Consider the following 26,850-nt stretch of genomic DNA (forward strand, 5'->3'; position numbering starts at 1 on the left):
AACTGGGCAGGTGGTGCCAAAACTATGTCTGGGAAACTTCCTCTTCTGGGTGACTATACAGAGCCAAGTCCAGCGTTTCAATCCTGCTGATCAGAAGCCACTCTTCCCTCAGCTTCACCCTCCCTTTTCCCAGGGATGGAACAAATTTCTGCTCCCTTTTGCACTGGTTGGCGCAGCCAGTCCTGGTCAGTAAGGAGGCTGTTTGAGAAAGCAGGTTCTCTAGCTCTCTGCTGGCTTCTTGGTGAAAACAATGGCACAGTCCCTCCCTGGTGGAAAGGTGGAAACTACGGAAATCAGCCTACCGAATTTGCCAGCTAAAATCTGCATCATCAGTAGGCTGGGTCCTTCCCTCTTCTCTTTCCTGGAGGTCCACACCCCCTGCCAAGGCCTTGAAGCTGTCTGTCCAATAGTGGGGATTCAGCAGCAGCAACAGTAGCTGAGTTACTAACAGATGCACACCACAGAGTCTCTTCCTTGTGCCTCTCTTGTCTAAGCACTGTCCAGCCCTCTCCTGCTCACAGGAGCCTTACAAAGTTATTCTGGACAATTTCTGTCTGTCTTCTAGCTATTTTTCTGGGAGAGAAGTGATCCCTGTAATTCTCTAATACTCTAGCTTTCCCAGAAGTTTCTGCCAAATCTTTTCTTTAACAAGTAAGCCCTACAAAATCATTTGAAAGCAAATAGTCTAGCTCTAACAAATAAAGACAAAATTTTCTTTAACAATTATCAAGTCTTGCTATAAAATAATAGTAATTAAACATTATGCCATGGGGACAGAAGCAGACTAGTACACAGAATACAGTGAAAATATATGTAGACTCAATTATTTAAATAGTATGTATATTTCAGTAAGTGGTATCAGGAAACTGGATAAAAATACTTGAAAAATCAATCTGTATTCATATTTCCTGAACTATCAAAAATAACTCTAAGTGGATTAAATAATAAGATATAAAATATGATATAATATTTTGAAAACTTTAGACCATTAAATTGGAACAAATTATGTAGAGGAAGGTGAACAAGGAGAAGGGGGAAGAAGAAGGAAAATATATAAAAATGCATATAATGGAAAAGGGTTTGTAAATTTGACTGCATTAAATTAAGAATTTCTTTCTAATCCATGAATATATTCCATTTATTTAGTTCTTCTCTCATTTCCTTTAGCAATGCTGTATAATTTTCTGTGTAAAAGTCTTTTACATCTTTAGTTAAATTTATTCCTAAAAATTTCATGCTTTTAGTTGCTATTTTTTCTTGATTTCCTCTTCAGATTGTTCATTATGAGTGTTCAGAAATGCTACTGATTTTTCCCAGTTATCTTGTTTCCTGTCACTTTACTGAACTCATTTATCTGCTCCAGAAGCCTTGTAGATATTTCAGGGTTTTGTATGTACAGGATTATGTCATCAGCAAATAGTGAGATTTTTACTTCTTTCCAATTTGGATGCCTTTTATTTCTGTTTCTTCCATAAGTACTGGAGCAAGTACTTCTGACAAAATGTTAAAGAAGATCTGTGACACTGGACATCCTTGTCTAGTTCCAGAACTTAGAGAGAAATCCTTTAGTATTTCGCCGTTGAATAGGATGTCAAGCTGTGTGTTTTTCATAAGTACCCTTTATCACATTGGAAATTTCCTTCTATTTCTAGGCTTTCAGATGTTTTTATCAAGAAAGGGTGCTGTATTTTGTTGAATGCTTTTTCTGCATTAGTATAGACAATCCTGATTTTTTTTTCTTTTCATCTGTTTATGTGGTGTATTACATTGATTGATTTTCTTATGTTGAACCATCTTGCATACCAGACATGAAACACACTTGATCATGGTGTATAATTCATTTGATGTGTTGTTGGATACAATTAGCACATATTTTGTGTAGGATTTTAGCATCCAGGTTTATTAGAGAGATTGATCTGTAGTTTTCTTGGAGCTTCTTTTTGTGGCTTTGGTATTATGGTGATATTGGCATCATGGAATGAGTTAGGCAATGTTTCCTCGACTTCTATTTTTTGGAAGACTTTAAACAGGATTTGGTGTTAGTTCTTTCAAAAATGTTTGGTAGAATTCACCTGTGAAGCCATCCAGTCCTAGACTTTTCTTTGTTGGGAATTTTTTGATGACTAATTCAATCTCATTACTTGTGATGGATTCTAAATTCGATGTACACTCTTTGTGGGTTTCTAGAAATTTTCCATTTTATCTAAAGTTATCCATCTTGTTGGCATATAATTTTTCTAAGTATCCTCTTATGATACTCTATTTCTATGAGATTAGTGGTGATATCCCCTCTCTAATTTTTTATTTTATGTATTTGCATCTTCTCTCTTTTTTCTTTGTTAGTCTAGCTAAAGATTTGTCAATGTTACTAATCTTAAAGAACTATCCTTTTGTTTTTGTTAAGTTTTCTAATTTTTTTTTAATTCTCAATTTCTTTTAGTTCTGCTCTAATCTTTGCTATTTCCTTCTTTCTGTTTGCTTTGGAATTGGTTTGTTGTTCTTTTCCTAGATCCTCCATGCTTGCAGATAGGTCTTTGATTTTAGCTTTGTCTTCATTTTTTTTTTTTTTAAAGATTTATTTATTTAATTTCCCCCCCCCTTCCCCTGATTGTCTGTTCTTGGTGTCTGTTTGCTGCGTCTTGTTTCTTTGTCCACTTCTGTTGTCGTCAGCGGCACGGGAAGTGTGGGCGGCGCCATTCCTGGGCAGGCTGCACTTTCTTTTCACGCTGGGCGGCTCTCCTCACGTGCGCACTCCTTGCGTGTGGGGCTCCCCCACGCGGGGGTCACCCTTGCGTGGCACGGCACTCCTTACGCGCATCAGCACTGCGCATGGGCCAGCTCCACACGGGTCAAGGAGGCCCGGGGTTTGAACCGCGGACCTCCCATATGGTAGACAGACGCCCTAACCACTGGGCCAAAGTCCGTTTCCCATGTCTTCATTTTTAATATAAGCATTAATGTCTATAAATTTCCCTCTCAGCATGGCTTTTGTGAAATCCCATAGGTAAACAGAAAGAATATTGAATTCCCATCCTGGGAAGTCCTCCTGCAGTCTCTAATAGAGTGAAGAATCCCTAGAGTACATGGACAGTACCAACTAAGGAGGACAGACCAATACACCAGGCCCTTGACACTGATGATTATACTTAATGAACCTTGTACTTGTGAAATGGTTACTTAGCATGGTATTATATATCACTTAATAGTTGCCTGCTGAAAGCCTCCTTGTTGCTCAAATGTGGCCTCTCTATAAGCCAAACTCAGGAAATATACTCACTACCTTGCCCATGGCATGGGACATGACTCCCGGGATAGCTTTCCTGTCACTGAGGGATTATTACCAAGCACTTACTAGTGATGCTTTTGCAAAAAAAACCTAGACCAAAAGGGGGAAATATTAAATATAAATGAGTTTTTTATGGCTAAGGGATTTCAAAGTGAGTTGGAAGGTCATTTCTGAGGTTCCACTTATGTACATCTCTAGAGGATGTGATTGACTTCCACAGTAAACAGTGCCTCAAGGAGGGAGTAGCTGAGAGCTCTAGAGACTTGTAGACACCATAGGCAGGGTGTACTGTCTCAGGAACTTGGCACCCTGTAAGTGGGCCTTACCTTGGAATATATGTTCCCCATGGTATCAGAGTTAGACTCATTTATAATTTCCCTTCTCATGATTCTTCTGCCCATTTTATTTAAAGTGATAATTAGCACTATAATCACTAATAATATGTCCCAGAGACTTAAATCTTGAATCTGTTCATTTGCTGGTTGATCCCTGAATCTCAGCAGAGTGGCAACACTTACTCTCCATTTCATCAGACTCTCTCAGGACAACTAACAAAAGGATGATTATCAATGCTGCCCATCCCAAAAAACAGAGTATCTACAACTGCAAGCAAGTCAGTTAATCCATCTGCCCCATCTCAATCAGAAACAGAGGGAACATCACTATCCCAAATTCTCAAGAGTGAGGAATGAACAAACATAAGGGGGAAATGCAATTATGGACTAAAGTAGACTATTATTATCCTAGGAATGGAAGAAATTGTAGCATTGATATAAAGGTAGTGTTCACCAGAGATTCTGAGGGGAGGGAGAAGGAAGAATAAGTGTAACATGGGACATTTTCAGACATTGGAATTGTTCTGATTGACGTTGCAATGACTAATACTGACCATCATATATTTTTCAAAATCTATAAAATTTACGATGCAAAATGTAAACTATAATGTAAACTATTGTCCATGGTTAGTAGCAATGCTTCAATATTTTTTCATCAATTGTAACAAAAGTACCACACTAATGAAAGATGCTGTTAGTGGAGAAAAGTGTGAAGGGGAAGGGGAAATATGTAAATTCCCCTATATATGCTGTGTATCATTTATGTAATCTAAAGCTTCTTTAAAAATTTTTTTAAAGAAATTTTTCTCTAGATTCAACACAAAAACATGGAAATTCACATCATAAATCAAGTGAAAATAAATGTCACTTATAGCGCAATAAAGGGATTTTGAAGAAGCAGCACAGATTTACATTTAATATGTTCTATACCTCTCATACTGAGGAGAAATAAAATGTACAACCCCATTGCTGTATACAAGTTCACTAGATTGCATTAAAACATCTGGAATTACCAATTGTTGGTGAGGATGTGGAACAAAGAATGTGCTTATATATTACTACTGTATGTGTATTAGTTTGTATAAATTCTTTGAAAATCATTTGGTACAATATTAGCTATGACCACGTTATGATTCAGTGATGAACAAATGTTGTCTCAATTCAGAGAGAAATGAAGATTTCTCTTTGGCTTGGGACATATATCCCTTCTGGTTTGGCTAATCTTTTGCTACACATTACCCATGTTTTATGCCCAGGCTATGGAAGCATCTTGTATATGGGGTGTAACTGGTTTTAATGGCAAAATGAAAAGATATTATAAATATGTACACATAAGTTAGCTCTGAAATCCATGTTCCCTGCATTTGCTTATTTTTCATTGGCCAAAAAAACATGATGTGGCCTAGTATTGCAGTAATTAAATGGGACATTTTATTTTCTTACAAGTGCATTACAGAGAGAATCATCATGAAGGAGCATCCAATATTTTGAATAATTGTCTAATCTCTGCTTTATTTATTAAATTTAAGAAATACATTATATGATCCTCCATTTCCTGTTGGGAAAGTGGTTTCCTGGATGGCGAAGAAAATATAATGAAAAAGCAATAAATATGGTATATTTCTAGACTATTTTTATTATTATGTTTTTAACTCCAAAAGTGATTTGCAATATAATATATTGCTTTATTTCAATCACCAATATACAGCCAAAATATCTTGTTAAATATGGATTAAATTTAGAATTAAACTTTGTTCAACAAAGTAATCATATTGTCTTGAGTTTACTGTCAAAAATTTGAATTGTATTTGTTCCTGATTTCTGAAATATATTGATTCTAATTTCAATATTTGTTCCTCTTGAGGAGTTCAGCTCCTGGTTAAAGCTTTTGTGTGTGTTTTTCTTTTTTTTTTCAGGATTGACTGTAGGCAATTAAAAAGCCTTTACCTGACAGGTCATGTAGGGGAAATCTGCCCTCAGCACACCAGACTTGTCCCCAGGCAGTGCACTGAAGTTTCTGAAGGGGTCATGGTCAAGGACTAAGTTCCCCCATCCAGTCTTCTCTTGAACATAGCTGCATTCTTATCCAGGTGCCTCATCAGAAAGTCTCCCTATCAAGGCCCAAAGTGAAAGCCTTCCTTCAATGTCTCTTTATTTGAGATAGGTGGAGGATACCTTTTAGGATATATTCTTACTCTGTTTCAGCACTCACTATTTTAATCTTCTAGCCCCTGAGTCCATAAAACTGCATGAAACAGAGCTTTTCATCCTGTGCTCCCTTAACAGTGAGTTGATCTCCATGTCTGTGTTCATTCATCTGTTCATCCCGTAGTGGCATCATTCCACAGTGTAATGGAACAGGGTCATGCCCATGTCTTTCCTCAGTTTACCCTATTGCTTATATTATCACAGTAAATGACTAAATGTTCTACTGTTTACTTTCATCTTGGCTTTGTATAAATTGGCTACCTGGCATCTCAACTCAGCTCTTGGCAAAGCTGGTGCCTGGAGTAGGGTAGCCAACTGAGCATGATGCCATTCTGGAAAAGCAGAAATACTGGAAATCCTGCAGGGAACCTATGGGATGAGCTAATGGAATACATGTTGCTCTCTGGAGGAATTCCAGTGGACCCTGGGGCATTTCTCTAGCCATGCCAGTGAGTTTAGGGAAATGCCAGTAGAAAACAAGGGATATCCTAGGTGAATGTTCATGGACTGTAAATAAGTTTTGGGTTTTATGGGGAACATTGGTCCTAATCTTTAGCCCTGATTCCTGGCAGAATTTGTGAATAGGTTAGATTATTCACCCAAGAGTAGGGATTTAGAGAGGCTGTTAAAGAAATTTTCCAGTCACTATTTAAGGCCTCCCAAGCATGAGACCATGGAAGGTTTGGGTAAATCCATAAGTTGAGCAACTCTAAGCAGGTCACTGGATGTGGTGGACCCCATATTGCCCAGTAAGTTGTTGAAACATCAGAAAAAAGGAATACAGAGCCTTTCAGGATAACTTTGTTCATGGCCACAAAGATTTAGTTCTCCACAATAATGGAGGTAATCCTGTTAAAGTTAGTAATGGAGAGTTTCACTTTTAAGGTAGAAGTTACATTCTCCACCAATTAAGAGATACAATCACCAAGACAGAAATGGTGGCTGTTACAGAGGTGGCAGCAGTGTGCCATCCCAAAGTTGTAATAGACTGAAGAAGACCCTTTCTGCACACCTTGAATAGTAGCCACATCAGAGATTCCTGCAGTGGTAGAGGTACCCCTGTGAGGCAGATGTCAGCCTTCAACTCCATGATTGAGAAAAGGTGTGGCTTATTGGGTGTGTGTGTCTGGGTGCCACAGCGGGGGCTTTCTAAGATATAACAGCACAGAGAGAAAATGATAAAGTGACTACCAATCCCCCTTAGTCACATCAACACCACCATCACCACCATTGCCAAGTTGCTTCCATCCAGGAGCAATGGCATCATCAGGAGGACAGATGTGCAGGCTGCTTGGCCAAAATTTCCAGGTGTTGCCTCTGGAGCTACTACCCCTTTTCTACCCTGGGATTCCTGTCTGGAAAACAGCTGCACTCTGCTGTACTCTCACTCCCTCTAACACCCATCCCCTACAAATTATGCTGCCCTGCTGGGGTCTCACCAGACATCTGTGAATGACACCAAATTGGTACCCTGCCCACTTCCCTTCAAACCTTGGGGTTGGTCAGAGTCCCATAGTCTTATTATAGGGATTTCTCTACTAAGACCCCATTTTCCCCAGGGAGAATGAAGGCCCACTGGTAAGGTTAGCATACAGTGGTGGAAGTGGTGAGGGTCTGGATTGTACTTCATAGGCCTTTTAGATAACAAAACACTGGTGATGGTGATTGTATTAGAGCTGTCTAGGATCCAGAACTGATAGGAGATATGTGTAAATAGTATGAGATTTTATAAAATTTTATAAAAATCTCTCACATGACTATGGGGATGCAGAAGTCCAAATTCTACAGGGCAGGCAGCAAACCAGGGTCTCCAATGAAGGTCCTCGATGATTTTCCAGGAGGCACTGGCTGTCTGAGGTAGAAATGGGAATTCTCTCTCTGAATTTTGAAATCACTTTTCCTTTTAAGGCCTTCAATTGATTGGATGAGATGTCAGTAATTGCTGATGGCAATCTCCTCAGTTGTTTATAGATGAAATCAGCTGTCTATGCCATTAACTCACTGACACTTAAAGTCCATGAAATGCCTTTGTATTACAATTAGCCCAGTGCTTGCTTGAACAAATGACAAACAACTGGGCACCATTACTTGACTGAATTGACATACTAGCCTAACCAACAAAGTTCATCCCTTGCTAACTTGGCAGCCGTACACATCACCTGAAACCATACTTAACCTCTAAATAAAAGCCTAACAATATTAAACTCTCCAGAATAGGGTTCAAGTCCTTGGGTAATTGTAGCAGTTTGATATAATTGATGAATTCCAAAAAGAAATATTGGATTATATTTGTAATCTGTTCTGTACCTAGGCATGATTGAGTTATGATTAGGGCCTTGCATCCCCACCCCTTGGTAGGTGGGGACTCACAGATAAAAGTCATGGCAAAGAACAGAGTTGGGGATTTCTGATGTTAGAGTTTGATGCTGAACACCCGGGAAGTCAGCACCCAGATGAAAGAGAGGCCAGCACCAAGAAGGAAGCAACCTTGAACCCAGAGAAGAGCAAGCCCCAGAAACATAGGGACCCAGGAAGCCTGAACTCTCACAGATGTTGTGAGCCATCTTGCTCCAAATAGACTTTTGTGAGGGAAGTAACTTATGCTTTATGGCCTGGTATCTGTAAGCTGCTACTGCAAATAAATACCTTTTATAAAAACCAACCAGTTTCTGGTATTTTGCATCAGCACCCCTTTGTCTAACTAATGCAGTAATATTCACTCTTACAGTTGTTATCATTAACTAATAAAACATAAAACTAATGCAGCTTATGTCATATGATAAGGGAAAATGTTAAGGAAGAAAATCCCTTGATTAATGGACCCATGAAGCCTGGCTATGTGAGAAAGAGTAACATAGAGTGGAGGTAAATATAGAGGATACACAGCCTACTAGAAAACACTGCCCCAGTCCTGCAAGGTATTGCCACCTAGTTGGTACCATAGTTGACTCTTAAAGAGGCTGTTTCCCCATTCTGTCTATATAGATGCTTCAGGATGATGGCAAACAATGTAAGACTTTTGAAGTCCATGAATGTGTTCATTCACACACATCATTTGCTGTCAAATTGGTTCCTTGATCAGAAGCAATACTGTGTGGAATGCCATGGCAGTGGAAAAGACATTAGGTAAGTCCACAGATTTTAGTTTTGAAAGAAACATTGCATGCAAGAAAGACAAACCTATATCTGTAGTATGTGTCTATTCATGTTATAACAAATCACTCACCTGTCCTTGATGGAAAAGATCCACTGTGATTAACCTGCCACCAGGTATCAGCCTGATCACCACAGGGAATGTTGACATATTATGGCCAGAGTGTTGGTCTTTGTTGCTGGAAGATTGGGAACTCAGCAGTGGCTGTGGGCAAGTCAGCGTTTGTGAGAGGAAGTCTGTGTTGCTGAGCATATGCATAACCTCCATCCCTACCCCCATGACCACTTTGTTCATAAGCCCATTGGGCAATAACTGGAGTGGCTGTGTTAAGAGATTGAATGCTAGCTACAGAACAGCTCATGTCATCTACATTATTAAAATCTTCTGCTGAAGTCACCCTCTTGTGAACATTCACATGGGACAAAATTGTATTTTCAAGTTTTTTGCTTACTCAGAAATTTTTATCCATATATCTCTTCCCCAGATCTTTGTCACCAATTTTCCAACCACGTTTCTTCCAATTTTCTAAACATCAATCCATTGCTGCAGCCCATGAATCAGTGTACAAATGCATCTCTGTCCAAGCAAAATTAACAACCAAGTGCATTGCTATACGTTCTGCCCACTGGGAGGATTTTCTGTCATCATTGTCCTTCAGCAATACCAACAAAGAAGCCATAGTGCTGCAACTGTTCACTTTCAGTTGGTACCTGCATATCATACAGAACCAGTTGTAAACCAGGCCTGAGTTTTCTCTTCCTCAGTTAACTGATGATTGTAAGGAACTTGTGGCAACAGTGGTGACCATGGGCATTTGGGCCACTTCCTCATGCAGCTTATTTATGTTTGGAGGACCCACTTAAGCCCTATCTCATATATACCACTACCACCTGATGGTAGACTGCTGCTGTGCAGGCTGAAATTTATGGTTTGGTGAGTCAGAACAATACCCAGCTCATGATAGGTAACTCAGGTCTCATGGTAACTTGGAGGTCCATTGGTAAGCATTCAGTCTTGACTAGCTCAGTAGCAGACCAAAAGCTGTTTCTCAAAAGGAGAGTAGTTATCTGCAGATATCTGGGTTTTGCCCAAAAACCTTAAGTGTCCACATTGTGATTCTCTTATAGGGTCCTGCCAGAAGTCCCAGGTGGCATCTCTTTTTGCTGCTGACACTGCCAGCACCATAGGAATCTGCTGAATCCTATGGTCCAAATGGCAGCACACTTTGCACAGCAGTCTAGACATGACAGAGAGCCTCCACTTGGTCTGGTCTCCACATAAACCTGGCAGCATTTCTGGTCACTCAGAAATGTGGCTTGAGTAGCATACTCAAATGAAGAATATTATCTCCAAAATATGGGAAGCTCAATTAAGTGTTGTGCCTATTTTTTGGTTGTAATAGAGGCCAGATGCAACAAGTTATCCTTTACTTTAGAGGATAGCTCAATATGCCCCACCCCACTGGACACCTAGAAATTCCACAGAGGTGAAAGGCCCCTGAATTTTGTTGGATTTTTCTCCCATCCTACCTCATCCAATAAGTCTAGAGTAGGTGCTACTTCTTTCCCACTAGGATCAATAAACATGATATCATCAATATATTGACCAGTTGTGATGTCTTGTGGAGTGGGAGAGCTGATCAAGGTCCTTGCAGACAATATTATGGACTGGAAAGTTGATGTACACCTGAGGCAGGACTGTGAAGGTATCCAGCTGAAAGCAAACTTTCTCATGGCCCTTCATAATGGCAATTGATTAAAAAAACATTTGACAGGTTAATAGCTGCATGCCAGGTACCATGGGATGTCTTGATTTGCTCGCGCAAAGATACTACATGTGGGACAGCAGCTGCAACTGAAGTCACCATCTGGTTCAGTTTATGATAATTTACTATCATCTTCCAAGATGCATATATTTTCTACACAGGTCAAACAGGACAGTTGAATTGGGATGTGGTAGGAATCTCTACCCCAGCATCCTGCAAAACCTTAGTAAAGGCATTGATCTCTGTAATTCCTGCAGGAACCCAGCATTGCTTTTGATTTATTATTTTGCTAGCTAGGAGCAGTTCTAGTGGTGTCCACCTGGCCTTTCCTAGCATAGTATCCCTCACTCCATGTATCAAGGATCCAGTGAGGTGATTCTGACAGTTATTGAATATGTCTATTCCATGTATGCATTCTGTAATTGGGAAAATAGCCACAGAAAGTATCCAGGGACACACTGGACCCACAGTGAGATGGATATGAGCTGAAATTTCATTGGTCACCTGACCTACATAAGCCCTTACTCTGATTGGTGGACCACAATGTTTTTGATTTCCTAGAATTAATGTCAATTCTGAGCCATTGCCTAATAATCCCTGAAATAATTGATCATTTCCTTTCCCACAATGTACAGTTACCCTTGTAAAAGCCCATAGGTCTCCTTGGAAAATCTGGGAGAAAGATTAACAGTATAAATTTTTGGCAGGGTAATAGGATCTTTCCCCAAGGGGACCTGGTCTTCCACTCATTCAAAGGGCTCTGTGTCTGTAAACTGTCTCAGCCTGGGAAATAAGGAGCCATGGTTCTTTCTTTCTGTAATTCAAGTTAGGGTTTTGTTCATGCAAACTAGAACACTTCTGCTTATGGAGATCAAGTAATAATTTAGTAGACTGCCCAAGTATTTTTACTTCTAGTTACACCATGACCTATAGCCAATGCTATAGATCTTTGTGAGTCATCAACTTTTGATTGCTGCTTTGAGTCTGCCTTTCATTTTGATAGTCACTCTCACATTGTCTCTGGAGATTAAGTGTTTCTACTTGGCTTCTGCCAGCCTGGAGTCTGAGCAACCCCATAATGTTTAAGGATTCTAGTTTCATGACAGCAGTTCTCACAGTAATATCTGAACTACAGAGGAGAACTACAGAGCTCTTCAGGGAAAATGGAGTTAGTCTTACAAATTTATTCCTCACAGCCCTGTAAAAGGTGTGTCCTCTGGATATTCATGTGGTGGGTGGACAGGGCTTAAATGATGAATCAATTCTAGCATTCCAGTCTCTCTAAGCCTTTGGATCCCCTCATCTACAATGTACCAGGATAAATCAGAAATCTTGATTTCAGATATTCTAGGCCATCTTTTGGTCCGAGGTCCAACCAGCCACCAAAACAAACTGTTAGAGCCCTTTCTTTTTTTTTTTTTTTTTTAAATTTAATTTAATTTTATTTTTTTTATTGACTTTGTAATAATATTACATTAAAAATATATATGTGAGGTCCCATTCAACCCCCCCCCCACCCCGCCTCTCCCCCCCCCCCCAGCAACACTCATTCCCATCATCATGACACATCCATTGGATTTGGTAAGTACATCTTTGGGCACCTCTGCACCTCATAGTCAATGGTCCACATCATGGCCCATACTCTCCTCCATTCCATCCAGTAGGCCCTGTGAGGATTTACAATGTCCGGTGATTGCCTCTGAAGCACCATCCAGGGCAGCTCCATGTCCCAAAGACGCCTCCACCTCTCATCTCTTCCTGCCTTTCCCCATACCCATCAGCCACCATGTCCACTTTTCCCAATCCAATGCCACCTCTTCTATGTGGACATTGGATTGGTTGTGTCCATTGCACCTCTATGTCAAGAGGAGGCTCAGATTCCACATGGATGCTGGATGCAATCCTCCCACTTTCAGTTGTAATCACTCTAGGCTCCATGGTGTGGTGGTTGTCCTTCTTCAACTCCATCTTAGCTGAGTGTGGTAAGTCCAATAAATCAGATTGTAGGTGCTGGAGTCTGTTGAGGCTCAGGACCTGGCTATCACATTGTCAGTCCAGAGATTCAAATCCCCTAAATATATCTTAAACCCCAACATTAACTGCACCTCCAGCACATTAGCGTGAAAGTCTTATGAAGGAAGATCCCATCTGAGTCCAGATTCATCACACATAAACACCATTTCCAAAGAGGGGCCATTCTGACCCTTTGAGCAGCAGCAGTGAATCCAGAATTTTTGCTTATTGGGCCCATATCAATAAATTCATGGTGATCCAACTTTATATTACTTCCACCATTATCCCATACCCCTACTATCTATTCATACACATATTCCCCTGATTTCTGTCAATATAAATTGGAAAATTCATGCAATTCTTTCAGATTATAGCATACTTCCTCATGGCTCAAACTTCATACTTCATCTTTGGGGGGCTGTTCTGATTTTGGCCTAGTTGCATATTTGTAAAAGAAGAGAGGTGGTAAGAGTGGATAAGGATAATTAGAAATGTCTTGCAAGCTACTGACTTCAGAGCATTTTTTTGCAGTATACCTAGTGAGATAGGATTAATCTCTTCAGTCAGGGGTTGGATGGCAGACTCCTCAGTGCAGGGTGCAGGTTGGGGGATGGTATTTTCAGGGCAGGCAGGAGGTGGAGACTCCATACAATGGTCTAGAAATTGGGCAGTTCAGTCTTGAGGATGGGTGGTACCCAGCTCATGGCAGGGAGGAGGTTCAGACTCCTTGGTGCAAGATGGAGACCAGGTGATGTATGCTTGGCATTTGGTGGTCTCCACAGGACAGAGAATTCCATGTTTATCTGGAAAGTCTCAGCAGAACTTTGGGTTTCAATGTTCCCATCAATATCATCATCAACATATATGTCTCCATCTCAATCCTCAGGGTTCCACTCCTTTCCAATCAATACCCTCATTTTATCAGGAGACACCTTCCAAGGTTGAAATTTTAGTTTCCATTGTAATTCTGATACTTGTACAATGAGACTCTGAGTCTGGTTTTCAGAAATCTCAAGTCTGTGGCTATATGGAAGAAGATTTTCTTTCAGAGCACACAAAAAAACTTTCTCATCATTCATGCAGTGCTTAGTTTGCAAATTTGAAGCCTTCAGCTCATCTTTATTTTTTGGTAACTGTGTCCAGCCTGTTTAGAAACAGCTAACCAACATTACACTAACTTTTAACTCCACAAAATTCTGTTAAGGTGTTAAAAACACTCTCACCTAAAACCTTGCTTTTTATGAACATGGAAGTAGTTGTATCCAGTGATGATATTTTGCATATCTCTATTGCCAACTCAATCCATGAACTGTCAGTTGCCTCTTGATTATTGGAGTCATTACTTCCCTTGCATCTAATCAGAGTAGAAAGCCAATTGCAACAATCCTCAAACCAGAAATCCCACTTTTAAGATTCTCTTTCTGTAGAACCACTCCCAGTACCTAATTACATTATTCAGTGCTCTCTAGGGAAAGAGAACTAAGAGGAGATATCTGTAATAGTAAGAAATTTTATAAAATTGCCTCGTATATCTCTGATGATGCACAAGTCCAAATTCTGCAGGGCAGACTGCAAACCAGGGGCTCTGATGAAGGTTCTGGATGAGTTCCCAGGAGATGCTGACTGTGTCTGAAGTAGGAATTCTCTCTCTGAATGCTGAAATAACTTACCCTTTTATAGAATTCAATTTATGGAATGAGGCATCACTCAATGCTGATGGCAATCTCCTTAATTGATTGTAGATGTAATCAGCTATCTGTGCAATCAACCCACTGACTGTTAAAGTTCATGAAATGCCCTTGTATTACAATTAGCCCAGTGCTTTCTTGACCAAACAACTGGGCATCATTACATGGCTGAATTGGCACATTAGCCTAATCATCACATTGATACCTTCAAATCTTATTTAAAAAATGGGAAGAGAACAAACGATGCTCTCTTGTTTTGATGCTTAGTCCATCACCACTGGGACTCTTGCCCCAACTTAACTATGGAAGAGTCCTTAGACACCAGAAAACCTCCAACGTATGGCCATAATACTTAATGTATTACTGATATTGATGTACTCCATTGTATGGCCATAATACTTAATGTACTAGTGATATTAATTTACTGTCTATGTGTACCCCTGTTACTTCACCTCCAAGCTTTAATGGGAATTGTTGCAATTAGGGAAAATTTAAAGGGTTATGTGACAGACTGTGAACCTATTTAGCTATGTTTTCACTGACTTATGGGCTGTGTCTATAACTGCCCATTTATTCAGGCCACTGTCAAGTCTCTGATGGGCATGTAAAACAAACCTTTCTGTGTGGATAAGACATGTTGATAAAAATAAATTCTACTCTTAATCTATTCATTACCCATGGGGATGCTCATCATAAAGTCCCCTATGCTGACAAGGGGGGAACAAAACACACTACAGCTCATGGTTCTCAGCTAAATGTAGAAACTAGATTGTCCTCTGACCCAGATCAAAGAAATGTCTAATCTAATGCCATCTATTAACATAGGAGGGTATTTCCATGGGATTCAGACCTCATCCCCACCTGGGCTAGGATGCACAGATTGTCACTGTCATCAAAAGATGCCAGAGCATCTTGCAAAACTATCCCACTTTAACAATATATGTTAAGGGTAAAAATAATACCCTGCAACAGATTTCAAAGCCATCAGGTCAAGACATCCTGATAGGACATCATACTGGGCATTTCCTCCCTTCCAGAGTATCTTAACTGCAATTGGCACTTTCTCCAACCTTGATTTAGCCATTCCCTTGAGTTCTACTGACTTGAGCCATCATATCCATGTCTTACAAGATCACATTTGTTTCCTGTGTGGGATTCCTGAACATATTATGTCAGGATAATGGTCCTGGATTTCTGACCCAAGCTAAAATTGGTGGCTCAATTGTGGGACATCTGATTAACCATACATGCTCCATATCACCCTCAAGCCACAGAGGTAATCACACATTTTAATGAACAATTAAAGGACAAGCTTAAGTGACTGCTGGATGGGGACAAGTTGACCCCAGTCCAGATTACACATCTCCAGTGATCAGCCAGGGGTCACAGTGCAGCATTTCAGTGAAAGCCCACTTCCTATCTGCAACATATATTTGAGCATGATGTTTGTCCCCTTCTTTCAATTATACACCCTTCTTTATAGTTATTGAAAATTAGATCTCCATGGGGGTCCTGCAAGTGCATCCATTCCATCTAATACCTCACACCAAAACTGAAATAGATGAGATATTAAGATAAATATTAAACTGAAAAGAATGAGAAGTTAGGAAAACCTATTATAGAGTGATCTTTAAATTTCGTGGTTCTGTGCTGAACTATTCTTAAACATGATTTGACATTCTGGTTAAATTATATAGAAATGCTTTCCTATTAAAAGTTTTCTGTTCCTTTTGCATAAAATATACTGGACAAAAGATCTAAATGAGAATAAAGAATGATATGTATATAAGTATGTGTTTGTACATCAATTCAGATTTTGTATTACATGAACATATATTTCATAAAGCCATCCTGTAAAAATTATAACAAATCGGGGTCAGTGATTGCTTAGATTAAAGTCTAATTTCTAAACAATGATGCCATGCTACTTTTTTCCTTCCAGATGTATATTGATAGAGAATACTGGGACAGATTCTTCAGATGCAGGAACAATCCAAATGTTTATCAAACTTTTGAAATATGAGTACATTCTACAAACTCATTCCCAGAATATGAAAACAGCAAGAACATTCAACTTTTCAGAGAGGGCTATTCCAAGTTATAACAAGCCTTTAAAAATACCAAAAGCTGGCGACAGACTTGGCCCAGTGGTTAGGGCATCAGTCTACCACATTGGAGGTCCAAGGTTCAAACCCTGGGCCTCCTTGACCGTGTGGAGCTGGCCCATGTGCAGTGCTGATGCACGCAAGGAGTGGAATGCCACGTAGGGGACCCCCATGCGCAAGGAGTGCACCCATAAGGAGAGCCACCCAGCGTGAAAGAAAGTGCAGCCTACCCAGAAATGGTGCTGTACACACGGAGAGCTGACACAACAAGATGACGCAACAAAAAGAAACACAGATTCCTGTGCTGCTCACAACAACAGAAGTGGACAAAGAAGATGCAGCAAATAGACACAGAGAACAGACAACAGGGGTGGGGAGGGGAAGGGGAGAGAAATAAATAAATAAATCTTAAAAAAAAAATACCAAGAGCCATTTTCTTATGCATGAATAAAATTGCAGTATGAAATATCTCAGGCCTTCAGATCATGTCCGCTCAAATAACTGAATATGAGCATTTGTTATTTCGGTTGATCGGATGGCAAATGATGCTCAAGGAAATAATAGCATTCAAAAGGACTCCCTTTAGTGGTACCAAAGCCTATGGGGATTCTTAAACATTAATCAATCAGGATCTCTTTTGGATTAAAAAGGAAGTTCAGAATTCAAGGAAACTATTTTCAAATCTAAGTACACACACATAGTATCAATTTCATCTATCACTATGCCTTATTCTTCCATTACGAATCTCAGAATTGTGACATATTCTGTGTATATAAAATTTTAAATACAATTCTTTTAAAAATGCAAACACAATCAAATATGATAGACTGCTATTATGTATACATCCCATATTACTGAAATAAAATAATTAGACTTTCAGCACAAATAAGACTTCATCAAGGTCAAGCAAGTTAACCAAACTCACATTAACACACTGGGTCTTTGAGATCTCACCCAGCACCTCTATCTTTTTTTCCAACCTTCTTTTTTTATAGTTTTGAATGCTTCTTTTTGTATATAATAATCTTAATAGGAAAATATTCACCTGCAAATGTAATGTAGAAATATATTTTCACAGCTATCGACTGTAGCACTTTTTTCTGTAGATAATAGTGGAGAACAATATATGCATGACACTATTAATTCCAGAGTCTAAGAAAAATATCCCAAGAACCTGTTGCCACAGCCATGCCATCACCAGGTCCACCTAAACAACAGACATAGTTGTCATGACCAGCAAGGAGGACAAGTGCACAATGTCCTTTTAGGGTGTCCTGTACATTACAATTAAAGTCATCATAACCAGCTAACAGCAGGCACCCAGTTTTTTAGAAGACTGCAGGAGTGATTCCACAGATGATATTGTCATGAGATGACAATAATAACTCTTGGCCTTCGTGAAAGTAAAAAAAAAACCTGCAAATTTCATCATCAGAGTCAGTGGCAAAGGCATATCCATTTGGGAAAAAACTAACAGCACTAATATCAACACATGTTATGGGAAAGACTATTTACACATTCCATTGAGAATATTCCACAGTTTGGAAGAGGCATGACAAGCACCATAAATGAAAGTCCTCATGTCAGGACTTTGAGAAAGACACATCACATCTCCAGGATGCACAGTGAGTGTGGTGATCTGCTGGGTAGTTTGTTGTTGTTGTTGCTTTTAAAGAAACTTTAGATTACATAATGTGACGTAAAAAATATAGGGGATTCCTATATGCTCCACTCCCTCCCCCCCTACACTTTCCCACATTAGCAACATCCTTCATTAATGTGGCACACTTGTTACAACTGATGAAAACATGTTGAAGCTTTGACACTAACTATGGATTATAGCTTGCATTATAGTTTATACTCTGCACTGCATAAGTTTGTAAGTTATGACAAAATATATAATGCTGGCCTATATCCATCACTGCAATGTCATGAAAGACAATTCCAATGTCCCTAAAGTACCCCCATATTACACCTATTCTTCCCTGTCCCATCCCTCATAACCTCTGGTGGCCACTGTCTTTATTACAATGATAAGAGTTCTTCCATTGCTAGAATAATAATAACTCTATAGTAGAATAATGTAAATCTAATATAGTCCATTGTTCATTCCCAATCTTGAAGATTTGGGGGATGGTGATGACCACTCTGCCTTTAATTGAGGAGGGGCTTAGATCCCCTGGGGCAGATGGATGGAATTCTCTTGCTTGCATTTTCAGACACTCTTTGTTCCTTGGGATGGGCATCATCCATCATCAGTACCTTGTTAGTTGTTTTGGGTGAGTCCCCAAACTGGAGAGTAGGTGATGCAACTCTGCTGAGATTCAGGGCCCAACTGGCACATGCACTGACCAAATATTTAAGTCTTTTGGGCATATACCTATCAAATATTATACTAACTATTAGCTCAAATAGAATGGATGGAAGAGCCATGTGTAGGGAAAATTTTTTTTTCTATTTTTTTAAAATGTTACATTCAAAAAATATAAGAGGTCCCCAACCCCCTAATCCCCTCCTCCCACATCAACAACCTCTTTCATCATCATGTCACATTCATTGCATTTGGTGAATACACTTTGGAGCACTGCTGCACCACATGGATAATGGTTTACATTGTAGTTTACACTCTCCCCCAGTCCAACCAATGGGCCATGGCAAGACATACAGTGTCTAGCATCTGTCCCTGCAGTACCACCCAGAAAAACTCCAAGTCCTGAAAATGCCCCCACATCATATCTCTTCTTCTCTCTCCCTACCCTCAGCAGCTACCATGGCCACTTTCTCCACATCAATGCTACAATTTCTCCCATTACTAATCACAATAGTTCCACAGTAGAATATCAGTAAGTTCACTCTAATCCATACTCTGTTCCTCCATCCTGTGGACCCTGGGATGATCATGTCCACTCCACCTCTATATCAAGAAAAGGTTTAGATTCCACATGGATGATGGATGCAATTCTCCTACTTGGAGTTGTAGGCACTCTTGGTTCCCTGATGTGGTGGTTGAACTTTTAAACCTCCCTGTTAGCTGGCCAGGGTAAGTTCAATAAACCAGAGGGTTGGAGTTGAGAGTCTGATCAGCCTCAGGGCCTGGCTGTCACAGATAGTCCAGAGATTCATGTCTCCTGAGTATACACCAACCCCAGCACCAACCACAGGTACAGTAAAAGTAACAGAAGAGGCATGTGTAGAAAGGTCACATCTGAGTCCAACTCCATCACACTCAGGAACCCAAACTCCAAAGAGTGCCAGCTGACATGGCCCTGAACTCCAGAGCCATCTGCCATGACCACAGAACTTGTGGGTCTTTGTAGCCTTCAGGATAACCAGAACCTGCAGTTGTATCTTTGGCTGTCTCTGGGTCCCTGCTGAGACATGAGTAAGTCTGACCCCTCTGATGACCTCCTGACTCTTTTTTGGAGACTCATAGCCATATAAACTCATTTGTCCTTTCGATTTCCCCCTTTTATTCAAGGTCAAAAAGGCAGTTTTTAACACTTGATTTTACAAGCAGGCTGAGATGTTCTGCTGGGTCTGAGTTGACCCTTTTTCTAGTTACATCATTAGCTCGTGATTGGTAGTAATCTCTCAGTGCCAGGGAGGCTCATCCCTGGAAGTCCTGTCCCACACTGGGGGGAGGCAATGCATTTACATGTTGAGTTTGGCTTAGAGAGTATCCACATTTGAGCAACCTCAGGCTCTCAGGAGGTAACTCTTAGGCACCCTAAAATTCTAGGCCTAGTTCTTATTTCAGATGCACAGGCTCACAAGCAGTCATTAGTATCAAGGGCTCATTGTTGGACCACCCTTCTTTACTGCTCTTAGCCATTTCACTTGGGGGATTGTTGCTGTTCCATTGGGTAATGTGATAGAGCTCCCCTGGTTGGAACTCAGCATTTCCTCAGTTGTTGTTTTTAACTGTAACCACTATGAAAATATCCAAACATTTTTATGTACCCTGTATACATGCCCTGGAGAACTCTCTCCCAACCACATGCCCCCATCAGTAATACCTCACACCAGTGTTCCTCCCCTGCCATGGTTGAACCTCTCTGTGGTCCAAAACTTCTTCAAAACTGAAGCCTAATAAATAGCTAGGTTCCATTAATAGTAAAATGGAATATAGTGATGGGTTTAAAGGTTAGATATAGAATACATACTAATTTAGAAAAATTAAATAAAGTAAAAATAAATTGGGGTATCAAAAATGAAAAAATGAAAAAGCTTTGTTTTTGACATTTTCCCTTTATCACTGCAATAGATGTTGCCCTGTATGTACAATGGCGAGGCAATTTCTTTCATTTCTTCCTCAGTGTCAATATCCTTTTGTTTTTTTTCCTAATTATTAGTTTTGTCTTCAAAAATTTTTAGATCATAGTAGTTCACATATATAATATAGGGTACTCCCACATATCCAACATCAAACACTTTGTTCCTTCCCCAGCAATGATATTTTTACATGTTCATATTATATTTGCTGCAACTGATGTACAGATATTGAAACATAGCTTTCAACCAAGGATCCATTTTGGTTTATATTATGGTTTATATTTTAGACTATACAATTTTCTAAATTTTTAGTTATCTTATGTTTTACATTATGGTTTACATTTTAGCCTATAGACTTTTATACACTTTTGGTGTAATTTAACATGTCCTATATCCATCATTGCATGATCCTGTGGAACACTTCCATTGCCCCACAGTTACCCTGATTCCATCTATTCAATACCTCTCTCCCCCTCCCCACAGCATCCACAGTGACAATCAATCTTCATTACTTGAAGGACCATGTTTGCAGATAAGTGCAACAATGTTGAGAGCTTGACATACTCGACTGCCCTAACCCATTGGGAGCCACCAATTCTCTCAAGAGACACAATTCCCTCTGTTTGAGAACATCAATCCTCCCTGGAATGTGGGTTTACTTTCATATTCATTTTATGGGTCCCCACCTAATGATATAACACACTATGACAAAATGAGCACTCACACACACCCTAGAACCTGCCCTGTGTCAGATATCCACCCTTAATCCCCTTAAACAGGTAAACTTCCTTATTATACTTTCAAACACATACGGGACAATCTCCTATGCCCAAATGTTCCCCACCCTCCCCCCAATTTCTTGGGCCATCTGACCCATTCTCCCATACCTAGTCCCCCTCAAGCCCTCAAAGTTCCACCCAAAGGTATCTCTATGCCCCCATTTTATCCCTTCCCTGTACAAATACTTACCTCCAGCTTATCATAAATTTCACCCATGTAGGTGTCAGCTTGCACACCTCCTCTCCCCCCAACTTGCTTTAAGCCTACCATCCAGTCTCTAGCTCTGTGAGACAGCTTGGTTTACTTATTTCACATCAGAGACATCATGTAGTATTTGTCCTTAAGTGCCTGGCTTGCTTCACTCAACATGATGTTCTCAAAATTCATCCATGTTACCACATGGGTTGGTAATATATTCCTTCTTATAGCTGAGTAGTATTCCATTGTATGCATATACTACATTTTATTTATCCATTCATCTGTTGATGGGCATTTGGGTTGGTTCCAACTTTTGGCAATAGTGAATAATGCTGCTATGAACATTGGTGTGCATGTATCTGTTTGTGTCCTTGTTTTCAGATCTACTGGATATATACCCAGCAGTGGAATTGCTGGGTCATACGGCAAATCTATAGCTAGTTTTTTGAGAAACTGCCAAACTGTCCTCCAGAATGGCTGGATCCTTCTGCATTCCCACCAACAGTGGATGAGTGTTCCCATTCCTCCTCATCCTCTCCAGTACTTGTAGTCTTCAGATTTTTTGATAGCTGCCAGTCTCATGGGAGTAAAATGATTTTGATTTCATTTTCCTAAAAGCTAGTGATTTGGAGCATTTTTTCATGTGCTTTTTAGCCATTTGTATTTCTTCTCTGGAGAAGAGTCTGTTTAAGTGTCTTGCCCATTTTTAAAATGGGTTGTTTGTCTTTTTATTTTCAAGATATAGGAGTTCTTTATATATGCAGGATATGTTTCCTATCAGATATATGGTTACCAAATATTTTCTCCCATTAGGTAGGCTCTTTTTTTAACTTTCTTGACACACTCTTTGAGCTGCAAAAGGCTTTAATTTGAAGAAGTCCCATTATCTATTTGTGCTTTTGCTGCTTGTACTTCGGTGTGAAGTTCATTAAGACATTTCCTATTACAAGGTCCTGTAGAGGTTTCCCTACATTGCTTTCTAAGGTCTTTATGGTCTTGGCTCTTATATTTACATCTTTTATCCATCTTGAGTTGATTTTTGTATAAGGTGTGAGTTGGTAATCTTCTTTCATTCTTTCACATATGGATATTCAGTTGTCCAGGCACAATTTGTTGAAGAGGTCATTCTCTCCCAGTTGAGTGGGTTTGGTGGCCTTGTCAAATATCATATGACAGTATATATGAGGATCTATATCAGAACTTTCAATTTGGTTCCATCAGTCAGTGTGCCTATCCTTGTGCAAATGCCATGCCATTTTCACTACAGTAGCTTTGTAGTATGTTTTGAAGTCAGGTAGTGTGATTCCTCCAATCTCATTTTTCTTTTTCAATATATCTCTGGCTATTTGGGGCCTCTTTCCTTTTGAAATAAAATTCATAATTAGTTTTTCTAGTTCATTAAAGAATGCTGTGTTGATTTTTATTGGGATTGCATTGAATCTGTAGATCAGTTTTGGTAGGATAGACATCTTAATAATATTTAGTCTTCCTATCCATGAACAGGGAATATTCTTCCATTTATTTAGGTCTTCTTTGATTTCCTTAAACAGTGTTGTGTAGGTTTCTGTGTATAAGTCTTTTACATCTTTAGTTAAATTTATTCCTAGGTATTTGATTTTTTAATTTACTATTGTAAACGGTATTTGTTTCTTGATTTCCTCCTGAGATTACTCGTTATTGATGTACAGAAATGCTGCTGATTTTTGCACATTGATCTTATAACCTATGACTTTACTGAACTCATTTATAAGTTCTAGATGCTTTGTTGTAGACTTCTCAGGGTTTTCTATGTATAGGATCATATTATCTGCAAACAGTGAAATTTTGACTTCTTCCTTTCCAATCTGGATGACTTTTGTGTCTGGTTCTTGCCTTAGTGCTCAAGTAACTACTTCTAACACAATGTTAAATTGAAGGGGTGATAGTGGGCATCCTTGTCTTGTTCCTGATCTTAGAGGGAAAGACTTAGGATTTCACCATTGTAAATGATCTTAGCTGTGGGTTTTCCATATATACCCTTGTTCACATTCAGAAAGTTTCCTTCTATTCCTATCTTTTGCAGGGTTTTTATTAAGAAAGGGTGCTGTATTTTGTCAAATGATTTTTCCACATCTATAGATTTGATATGATTTTTTCCTTCAATCTGTTTATGTGGTGTATTACATTAATTGATTTTCTTATGTGGAACCATCCTTGCATACCAGGAATGAATCCCACTTGGTCATGGTGTGTAATTCATTTAATGTGTTGTTGAATACGTTTAGCAAGTATTTTGTTGAGGATTTTTGCATCTAGGTTCTTAGGAGAGATTGGTCTGTAATTTTCCTTTCTTGTGGTGTCTTTGTTTGGCTTTGGTATTAGGGTAATGCTGGCATCATAGAATAAGTTAGTCAATGTTCCTTCTGTTTTGATTTTCTGGAAAAGTTTAAGCTAGATTGGTGTTAGTTCTTTCCAGAAAGTTTGGTAGAAATAATCTGTGAAGCCATCTGGCCCAGGGCTCTTCCTAGTTGGGAGGTTTTTAATAATGGATCCTATCTCTCTACTTGTGATTGGTTTGTTGAGATTGTCAATTTCTTCTTTGTCAATGTAGGTTGCTTATGTATTTCTAGGAATTTGTCCATTTCCTCTAAATTCTCCTTCTTTTTGGAATATAATTTTTCAAAGTATCCTCTTATAGTCTCTATTTCTTTGGGGTCAGTGGTGATATCTCCTTTCTCACTTCTTATTTTGTGTATTTGCATCTTCTCTCTTTTTTCATTGTTAGTCTAACTAAGGGTTTGTCAATTTTATTGATCTCAAAAAATGAGCTCTTGGTTTTGTTTATTTTTTCAAGCATTTTCTTATTTTCGATTTCATTCAGTTCTGCTCTGATCTTTGTTCTTTCTTTCTTTCTTCTTACTTTGGGTTTAGTTTTTTGTTTTTTTTACTAATTCTTCCCAGTGTGCAGTTAGTTCTTCAATTTTAGCTTTTTTCTTTTTTGATGTATGAATTTATGGTTATAAATTTCCCTCACAGTACTGCTTTTGCCATATACCATAAGTTTTGATATGTTGTGTTATCATTTTCATTCATTTTAAGGTAGTTATTGAATTTTTTTTGAGATTTCCCCCTTGACCCACTGTTTTTCTAAGGGTGTGTTATTTAACTTCCATATCTTGTTGCCAAATCAGCTCTCTGTCCCTTGCAAATTTCCAGATTCATTCCACTGTGGTCAGGGAAATTATTTTGTATGATTTTGATCATTCTGAATTCATTGAAACTTTCTCTGTGGTTTAGCATGTGGTCTATCTTGGAGAATGATCCATGTGTACTTAAGAAGAATGTATATCCTACTGTATTTGGGTGTAATGTTTTGTATATGTCTATTAGGTACAGTTCCTCTAATATATTATTCAAAGTCTTTGTTTGTTTATTGATTTTTTTTTGAGATATTCTGTCCAAAGTTGATAGTGGTGTATTAAAGGCCCTCACTATAATTGTAGAGGCATTTATTCCTTCACTTAGTTTTTCCAGTGTTTGCCTCACATATTTGGAGGCATCCTTCTTGGGAGCATAAATGTTTATGATTGTTCTTTCTTCTTCAAGGATTATCCCTTTCACTAATATGTAGTCTTCCTCTTTGTCTCTCACAATTGTTTTGCATTTAAAGTCTATTTTGTCTGTTGTTAATTCAACTACTCCTGCCCTTTTTTGGTTATTATTTGCCTGTAAGATTGTTTTCCAGCCATTCAATTTCAATTCCCTTGAATCCCTGGGTCTAGGATGTGTTTCCAGTAGACAGCATATAGATGGGTCATATTTCCTTATCCAATCTTCCAATCTGAGTCTCTTGACAGGTGGGTTTAAATCATTGACATTGCATGTTATTACTTTCAAGGAATTACTTATATTGGCCATATTTTTTGGATTTGTGATGTTTTGTTTGACTTTTTTCCTTTTTAGTTGTTTTACACTCTCCTCGCACTCTGTACCTCCTGTTTTTTTCTTCCTTCCTACAGAACTCCCTGTAGTATTTCTTAAAGGGCAGGATTTTTGTTGGCATACTCTCTTAGTTTCTGTTTATCTATGAATATTTTGAACTCTCCAACATTTTTGAATGCTAGTTTAGCTGGATAGAGTATTCTTTATTAGAAATTTTTTTCTCTTAGTCACTTGACTATGCCATACCACTGCCTTCTTGCTGCCATGGTTTCAGATGAGAAATCAGCACTTAATCATATGGAGCCTCTTTTGTATGTGATTGTCCTCTTTTCTCTTGCTGCTTTTAATATTTTCTCTTTGTCTTGAGCATTTGATAATTTGACAAGTATATGTCTTGGGGTAAGCCTGTTGGGATTTATGTTATTTGGGGTGGGTCATGCTTCCTGGACATGTACATCCATCTCCCTCAATAGGCTTGGTAAGTTTTCAGCCATTATTTCCCCCAACACCCTTTCTGTTCCCTTTCCCCTCTCTTCTCCTTCTGGATGCCTATAATGTGTATGTTTGTGCATTTTGCATTGTCATTCCAGTCCCTAAATCCCTGCTGGATTTTTTCTATCTTTTCATCTATTAATTCTCTATCTGTTTAATTTCAGATGTACTCTCTTTCATATCATTAATTCTTTCCTTTGCCTCTTCAAATCTGCTGTTATTTGCTGAGAGTGTATTTTTCATTTCTTGGTTTGTTCTGTTCATCCCCATCATATCCATTATCTTTTTGTACATGATTGCAATTTCTTCTGTATTCTCTCTAAGTGTTTCTTCATATTCTTAATGTCTTCCTTCACTTCATTAACCTGGTCCCTAGTATATGTTTTGGGAGCTTTAATTACTTGTTTGAGATTCTGCTCTTCTTCCTTGTTTTTATTTTGTTCATTGGATTGGGCCATGTTTTCCTGATTATTGATTTGGTTTGTAGTGCTTTTGTTTGTTTTTTGCTGTCTGGTCATCATTTTATCTTGGTGGGTTTATTCAGTTGATTAGTTTCTTTTTCTAATCTTGGGGTTTAATTAGTTGTTGTTTTGTGTGCATGTTAAATCTTCTCTTTGTCACTTTGTTCTTATT

The 26,850-nt window shown here is 38.9% G+C and overlaps 1 long non-coding RNA gene and 1 pseudogene across 1 annotated transcript in view; one reads left to right on the forward strand and one right to left on the reverse strand.

The window, feature by feature from the left end:
- The window catches only part of LOC131274957 (uncharacterized), a 649,760-nt gene that overhangs the window by 496,682 nt on the left and 126,228 nt on the right, over positions 1-26,850 (forward strand). The window lies entirely within an intron of this gene.
- LOC131274955 (guanine nucleotide-binding protein subunit beta-4 pseudogene) lies at positions 17,694-21,822 on the reverse strand (annotated as a pseudogene).

The sequence above is a fragment of the Dasypus novemcinctus genome, chromosome 21, assembly GCF_030445035.2.
Source record: "Dasypus novemcinctus isolate mDasNov1 chromosome 21, mDasNov1.1.hap2, whole genome shotgun sequence".
In the NCBI taxonomy this organism is placed as follows: Eukaryota; Metazoa; Chordata; class Mammalia; order Cingulata; family Dasypodidae; genus Dasypus; species Dasypus novemcinctus.